Below are 7108 nucleotides of genomic sequence, written 5' to 3'. Positions count from 1 at the left end.
ATGTAAAAGATTACCGTTGCTAGGGGGCTTTTCGTTTAGTTTCAGAGCTACACTTGCCAGGTTCAAAGAGGAAAAAAGTCTGAGGAAAGGATCTGCAGACAAGCCAGTGCCAAAAGGAAGGACTTTGAATACCAAAAAAAGTGGGACTTTTCCAGATGTATTTTAAAACTTATAGATAAGTACTAGCAAGCAGATGGTGAGGTTGGGAACAAATGATAAAGAAGGTGCTATTTCCTATGATTTGCCAAAATCTGAAGTAGCACAATCAGCTGATCACTTGGGAAACTAGGTATGCTGCCATCAAACACCTGATATTACCATCTCACCCATACCCAAGGGGAGGGAGAATGTTTTCTTCATAGGGGATGTGGGAGACATAAATCCAGATGGAAATTCTTTGTATAAATTGTCAAATGAGTAGTTTTTTTTGAAAATGATCTGAAATGTGAGAAAAAGCTGTAAACGTATTTCTTACTTGGGGGACTTCTGCTTTATCCTCCTATCTCCAGCACTTATGGGCATGGACAGCTAATTCTTGCTCCATCACCGGTGGTTTGGGAGTAAAAACTGGTAGTCCGCCCAAGACCACAAACAGTGATTTTTTCTGAAATGAGAGGTTGTTAGTAGAGAAGTCCAAATCACAATAGCCTGCATTTTTAATCCTCTTTTTCACTGAATAGTGCTGCCTGCTACTATATGTACAGTATATATGCATCGATATATGTATATAGGTACGTGTTTGTGTGTATTTGTATTATTGCAATAATACCTGTGGAATTTGTTAAACTTTTACTACATGCTGAGCCCTGTACAAAATACTGGGATGGATTCAAAATATTCAGGTCTCACATAGGGCTCACAACCTAAGTAGGAGGAAGAACGGGTACTTAATTCCCATTTTGCAGATGAAGAAACTGAGGTGCAGAGAAGTTAAGTGACTTATCCAAGATAACACGGTAAACAAGTGACAGATCCGGCTTAGAATCTATGCCCTCTGATTTACAGGTCTACACTCTTTCCACAAGGCCAACCTGCACCTCTAGTGTGTGTGTGTTTATGCGTGCTTGTGTGTTTGTATGTGTATACACACATCTACATACACACACACACATATACATTTAAACTCTGTTACTTATCCCAACCTGTTCATAATTTTAGTGTCTGTCTTACCCACTCAATTGTATGGCAGGGCTTGTGTCTATTAATTCTACAAAGTCTAAGGTACTCTACCAAGTAAGTGCTTTCCACAAAGTGTTCAATAAATACTATTGATTGATTGATTGAGTTAGTGAGTGACTAGGGGAAAGGGGTCTCTTGAGGATTTGGGGGAGGGAGGTTTTGGAATCTTCTTCTTTGAATGCATGTATCCAGTCACCCCCTTGCAGGGCAGGATTGCAGGGGAATGAGCAGTGTGCACAACCAGAGGTTTTCTCTTCTGAATGAAGCATCCACCAGAGACCCGCATGAGAGATGGATGTAGTCAAGGCCCCAGCTGTTCCCAGGCACTGACTCTCCATGCTAAGCTCAGCAGGAGGGTGGGAAAAATAGTCATAAAAGTGACTTGCCCAAGGTCACACAGCTGATGAGACAGAGCTGGGATTAGAACCCAGGTCTTCTTCCCGGCCCATGCTCTTTCCACTAGGCTATGCTGCTTACCTGTGATTAAAAAGTGGAGGAGAGGATTTGGAAGGAAAGCGACACCCTGACTAGATTGTAGGGGCAGGGTTCAATCAATCAGTCGATCCATCAGTGGTATTTATTGAGCACTTACTACATGCAGAGCACTGTTCTAATAAAATTCCATTAATGTACATAAAGACATCAGAGAAACGGAGGAGTGCAGTGATCACGTCATTCTTCTCTTCATGTCTCTCAGCAGACTAAGGCTCAGCACACTGCTCAATCAGTCTTGTTGACTGATGAATGGTGGATTTTCCCTTCTATACCACAATTCATCAGAGGAAATGTGTGGATGATAAGACTGCTTTTCCAACCATTCAGTCCCTCAGAACACTGTACTAAGCCCTCGAGAGAGTACAATAGAGTTAATAGACGCGGTCCTTTCCCTCAAGGAGCTTACAGTCTAGTTTCCGATTGCAGTTAGATCCTTCTCCGATGTGCAGTCCTCCTGCAACAGAGCAAAGGCCAAGTAATGTTAAGGTGCCTTAAGGCAGCCCACACAGATTTTCATAACGACACTGTATATCACCCACCCACTCCTTGGGAAGGAAACTGTTTGAAGAAACTGAGACAGCCCAGCTGTGGGCTGACTGATGAATTCTCAATGTCTGGAGGAGGATACGGCTGCACAAAACTTCACATTCCAAAAAACAAATGAGTTTCGGTGGGCTTTGGAACAACTAGTAGGGAAATAATTCTACATGAAGAAGCACATTCCCTACTCCATGTCAACACTTCTTTGTGTTGGTGTGAGGAAGCACCCTCTGGTAATCCATATGCCTACAAACACACGGAGCTATTTGCCAAATGTTAATATCTATCATCTCTCTCTCTCTATCTACATACAATAACTGAAAGCATTCCACAAATGTGCATTTTAACTTGGCCCAAAAGTTCACAGGCACATATTATCTAGAGTAATGGAGTTTTTAATTGTAGCAAACTGATTCTGATGGAAATTCACATGTGTACATATTAATTAAAACCCAAATGAAGTGCTTGGGCCTTTTATGAAAAAAACTCACCCATTAAATAAATGGAAAATATGGTCAATTATTACACCTAAATGTGCTCTACAAGACTGTAACAGAAAATAGGACCCAGCCAGGATTGAATCCAATTATCTTGTGTTATGGCAGTTTCTAATATAACAATAAATACATTATTATTAGTGGATTTTCTAAAGTAGTAAATCTCCAGTGGTCTATCATAAAACCAAGAAGAAGAAAGGAACCATGATAACTGGGATAATAGTTTCCTAATGAAATGCCTCAAATTGTAAACCAATCATTCTGGAATATGCATTTTCAGTGAGAAGCTTCTCTGGGGTTGAGGCAAATCTACTGTACCTCTGATGGCTCCTCAGTCTCTTTATCTGGCTTCTCCTCTGCCTCCCACCCTCTAACTATGGAGGTCCCTCAAGGTTGAGTTCTGGGTCTCCTTCTATTGTCCACCTACACCCACCGTGTTGGAGAACTCATTCGCTCTCACGGCTTCAACTACTATGTCTACGCAATTTATACCCAAATTTGCCTTTCCAGGCTAAGCCCTTTATTTCCCCTATCTGCCCTCTCTCTGCAACAACACCATACTTGGCTGTGTAGCCCTTAGCTCTTTGTAATTGCCCCCAGCTCCATAGCACTTAGGTCAATATTCTTATACTCCACTGTTTCCCCTCTCGACAATCTATTTAATGTATGTCTTCCCCTGTACTGTAAGCTCCTTGTAGGCAGGGATTGTGTCTACCAACTCTATGGTATTGTACTTTCCCAAGGGGTTTGCACAGTGCTCCTCACACACAGAAAGCACTCAGTAAATTGATCAAGCTATATTTTAGACTTTCAGAGGGATGGGGAAGATTGCAAACAAAATTTGATTTTTCTTATTAGTTCACAAATAGGCCATGAATTTGTAAAACACATAAGAGGAGCCTTGTAAACTTGGTTGTGTTTTTACCTTGTTCAGGGAAAAGTTCTGGAAACTGACTTCACTTAGATCTGGAAATTGCAGAATTTAAAAAAGAAGGTCCTGGCAGTCAATGATCATCATCCAAAAAAGAGGAAATCATCATCAATGGCATTATAGAGCATTTATTGTGTGCAGAGTCCTGTATTAAGCATTTGGCAGAGTACCATACAACACAGTTGGTAAATATATTTCGCGCCCACACCGAGGTGATGGCCGTCCGATTCAAAGAGTTTAAGAACCAACCACTATATTAAACAATGGCTCAACACAAACCATTACATTAAGCAATGTGTTCATTGTCAAATTCTCCCTTGCTTAAAAAAAAACCCTGATTTTTTCTGTGGTTTAACATGTTCACAGTGGCGTGTGAAAATTAATTTGATTTTCCAAAAGGAAAGCATTTCATTTTATTCTGGGAAACAGCCTCTGTTTAGAAAGCTCCAGAATCTCTGACTGTCTGCAGTGTCCTTCACATGGAGGATATGGTCAGGAATTTTGCACCACTATAGCAACTTTACCCTCACTGATTCCAGCTGTACTTTAGTTCATGTTATTTTACATTACTTTGAGAATTTCTTTCTCCTAATTGTAAATTACTTCATGTCCTGTAAGCTCCTTCTGGGCAGAGAGAGTGTCTTCATCTTGTTTTGTATGTCCCCAAGCACTTAATATCCAAGGTGCCAACTTTTTATGTGGGACACAGAACACGAAGGGAGAAGGGACTTTTGAGGGAACAAGGAGGGGACAGGCTTCAAAGAGCTATAGGCAAAAAAGCCAATATTGTGGGTCATTTCAGCCCCGATGGGATTTACTCAAATATTGTTGGATCACAGAGGAGGAAAGCTGAGGGACCAACTCGAAAACCTGAGGAGGTGATCACCCTGTCACACTCATGGACTGGGCACTTAGTACTATGCTTCATATCCAGGAAGTCTCAGTAAATACTACTGATTGATCAAAACTGGCCCACTGGACTATTAGCTCCTTGAAGGCAGAGACCATATTTATCCATTCTAATTATATTGTACTCTTCCAAGAGTTTAGTAAGGTATTCTGCACATAATAATAATGTTGGTATTTGTTAAGCGCTTACTTAGAGAAGCAGAGTGGCTCAGTGGAAAGAGCATGGGCTCTGGAGTCAGAGGTCATGAGTTCGAATCCCAGCTCTGCCACTTGTCAACTGTGTGACTGTGGGCAAGTCACTTAACTTCTCTGTGCCTCAGTTACCTCATCTGTAAAATGGGGTCTAAGACTGTGAGCCCCATGTGGGACAACCTGATTCCCCTGTGTCTACCCCAGCGCTTAGAACAGTGCTCTGCACATAGAAAGCGCTTAACAAATACCAACATTATTATTATTATTACTATGTGCAGAGCACTGTTCTATGCACTGGGGTAGACACAGGGGAATCAGGTTGTCCCACGTGGGGCTCACAGTCTTCATTCCCATTTTACAGATGAGGTAACTGAGGCCCAGAGAAGTGAAGTGACTTGCCCACAGTCACACAGCTGGCAAGTGGCAGAGCCAGGATTCGAACCTATGACCTCTGACTCCCAAACCCAGGCCCTTTCCACTGAGCCATGCTGCTTCTCTAATCTGAATAATGCTTGTTTTCATTAAGGAAAGAATGTTTGGAAATAGTTGAAAGCACTTTGTAGAACTAAATCTTATATAAACCATGTTAGATTCTGTCAGTCTCCCATTTCTCCTCACCTAGATAGGATCCCAGATATCATCATCATCATCATCATCAATGGTATTTACTGAGCACTAATTGTGTGCCGAGCACTGTACTAAGTGCTTGGGAGAGTACAATACAACCGAGTTGGTAGCCTCATTCTCTGCACACAATGAGTTTATGGTCTAGATGGGGGGAATCAATCAATCAATCAATGGTATTTATTGAATGCTTACTATGTGCAGAACACCATACTAAGTGCTTAGGAGAGTACAACAGAATTATGGGACATGTTCAGTATCCATAACAAGCTTACATTTACAGATATGAACATAAATGCTGTGGGGTTGAAGGTGGAGTGAATATTGACTGCCCAAAGGTCACATATCTGAGTACATAAATGATACAGAAGGGAGAGCGAGCCAGTGAAAAGAGAGCTTAATCGGGGAAGGCTTCCTGAAGGAGACGTGGCCTCCTGAAGGTGATGGGGAGAGTAATGGTCTGGTATTTAAGGAAGGGGAGAAAATTAAAAGTTAGAGGGCAGATGTGGGCAAAGAGTTGATGATGAGATAGCCAAGATCAGGGCACAGTAAGTAAGCTGGTGCTAGAGGAGTGGAGTGTGCAGGTTGGGTTGTACTAGGAGATTGGTGAGGTGAAGGAGGGGCAAGTTGATTGAGTGTTTTAAAGCCAATGTAAAGGAGTTTCTGTTTGATGCAGAGTTCGGTGGATAACCACTGGAGGTTCTTGAGGAGTGGGAAGTCATGAACTGAATTTTTCTTTTTAGGAAGATGATCCATGCAGCAAAGTGAAGTATGGACTGGATTAGAGAGTGACAGGAGGCAAGGAGGTCAACAAGGAGGCTGATATAGTAGTCAAGATGGGATAAGATAAGTGCTTGGATCAGCAGAGTAGAAGTTTGGATGGAGAGGAAATGGCAGATTTCAGCAATGCTGTGAAGGTTGAACCAAGAGGATTTGGTGACAGATTGAATACGTGGGTTGAATTAGAGAGATGAGTCGAGGACAATGTCAAGTTTTCCGGCTTGGGAGAAAGCAGAACAGGATATCTAGAGCCAGCTACTGATGAGTGAAAGAAAGACAGACAGACAGAGGCAGTCGTGATGGGGGGAAGGAGAGGGGAGAGAGATAGAGAGAGAGGGAGAGAGAGAGAGAAAGAAAGGCTGACAGGCTTTTTCTATCTGCTTTGGCACACACAATACAGAATCACAATTGTTCCCTTCCAAAGAAGGCCAAAGTGTTCAGAGTTTAAACTGCTTAGAGTGTCATACTGTTCCATCGGTTATGCTGCCTGGAGGCTTCATTACTTGAAAATTTGAAAATGCAGTGGGAGTTTGAACATATTGAAATATCCAAAGAGACAGAATACCTCTTAAAACTTACCCCTCCTCTTCTTGCTGTTTATCTTTTTAAAATACTTCTTCCCAGGGTGACCTAGTGGGAAAAAAGCACAGGATGAGAAGTCCGGGGACTGAATTTTAACTCCCAGCTCCTCCTCTTGTCTGCTTCTAACGCAGGGATCCAGGAACTGAGTGTCCGAAGTGGACCCAATGGATCACCACGGACTGAACTCTCCCTAAATAGGCTGGGCTGGATATTTCTTAACCACAGCCCTCACTCATTCATTCATTCAATAGTATTTAATGAGTGCTTATTGTGAGCAGAGCACTGTACTAAGTGCTTTGGAGAGTGCAATACAATAGACACATTCCCTGCCCAGAGTGAGCTTACATTCTAGAAACTGACTGGATCTTCCCAGTTTGGA

General features: G+C 42.1%; 1 long non-coding RNA gene across 1 annotated transcript; it reads right to left on the bottom strand.

Moving 5' to 3' along the window:
* Positions 1–1652: 1652 nt before the first annotated feature.
* On the bottom strand, positions 1653–6789 carry LOC114816011. Its single transcript, XR_003763780.2, has 3 exons — positions 6727–6789; positions 3637–3708; positions 1653–2128 (listed from the first exon to the last, which is right to left on the bottom strand). It is a non-coding gene; the product is annotated as an uncharacterized LOC114816011 (long non-coding RNA).
* Between the last annotated feature and the right edge of the window lie 319 nt (positions 6790–7108).

Source organism: Ornithorhynchus anatinus, chromosome 13 (genome assembly GCF_004115215.2).
Source record: "Ornithorhynchus anatinus isolate Pmale09 chromosome 13, mOrnAna1.pri.v4, whole genome shotgun sequence".
NCBI classification, from domain to species: domain Eukaryota; kingdom Metazoa; phylum Chordata; class Mammalia; order Monotremata; family Ornithorhynchidae; genus Ornithorhynchus; species Ornithorhynchus anatinus.
Note: the sequence above shows the minus strand (reverse complement) of the source record. Positions and strands in the feature narration are given on the sequence as shown.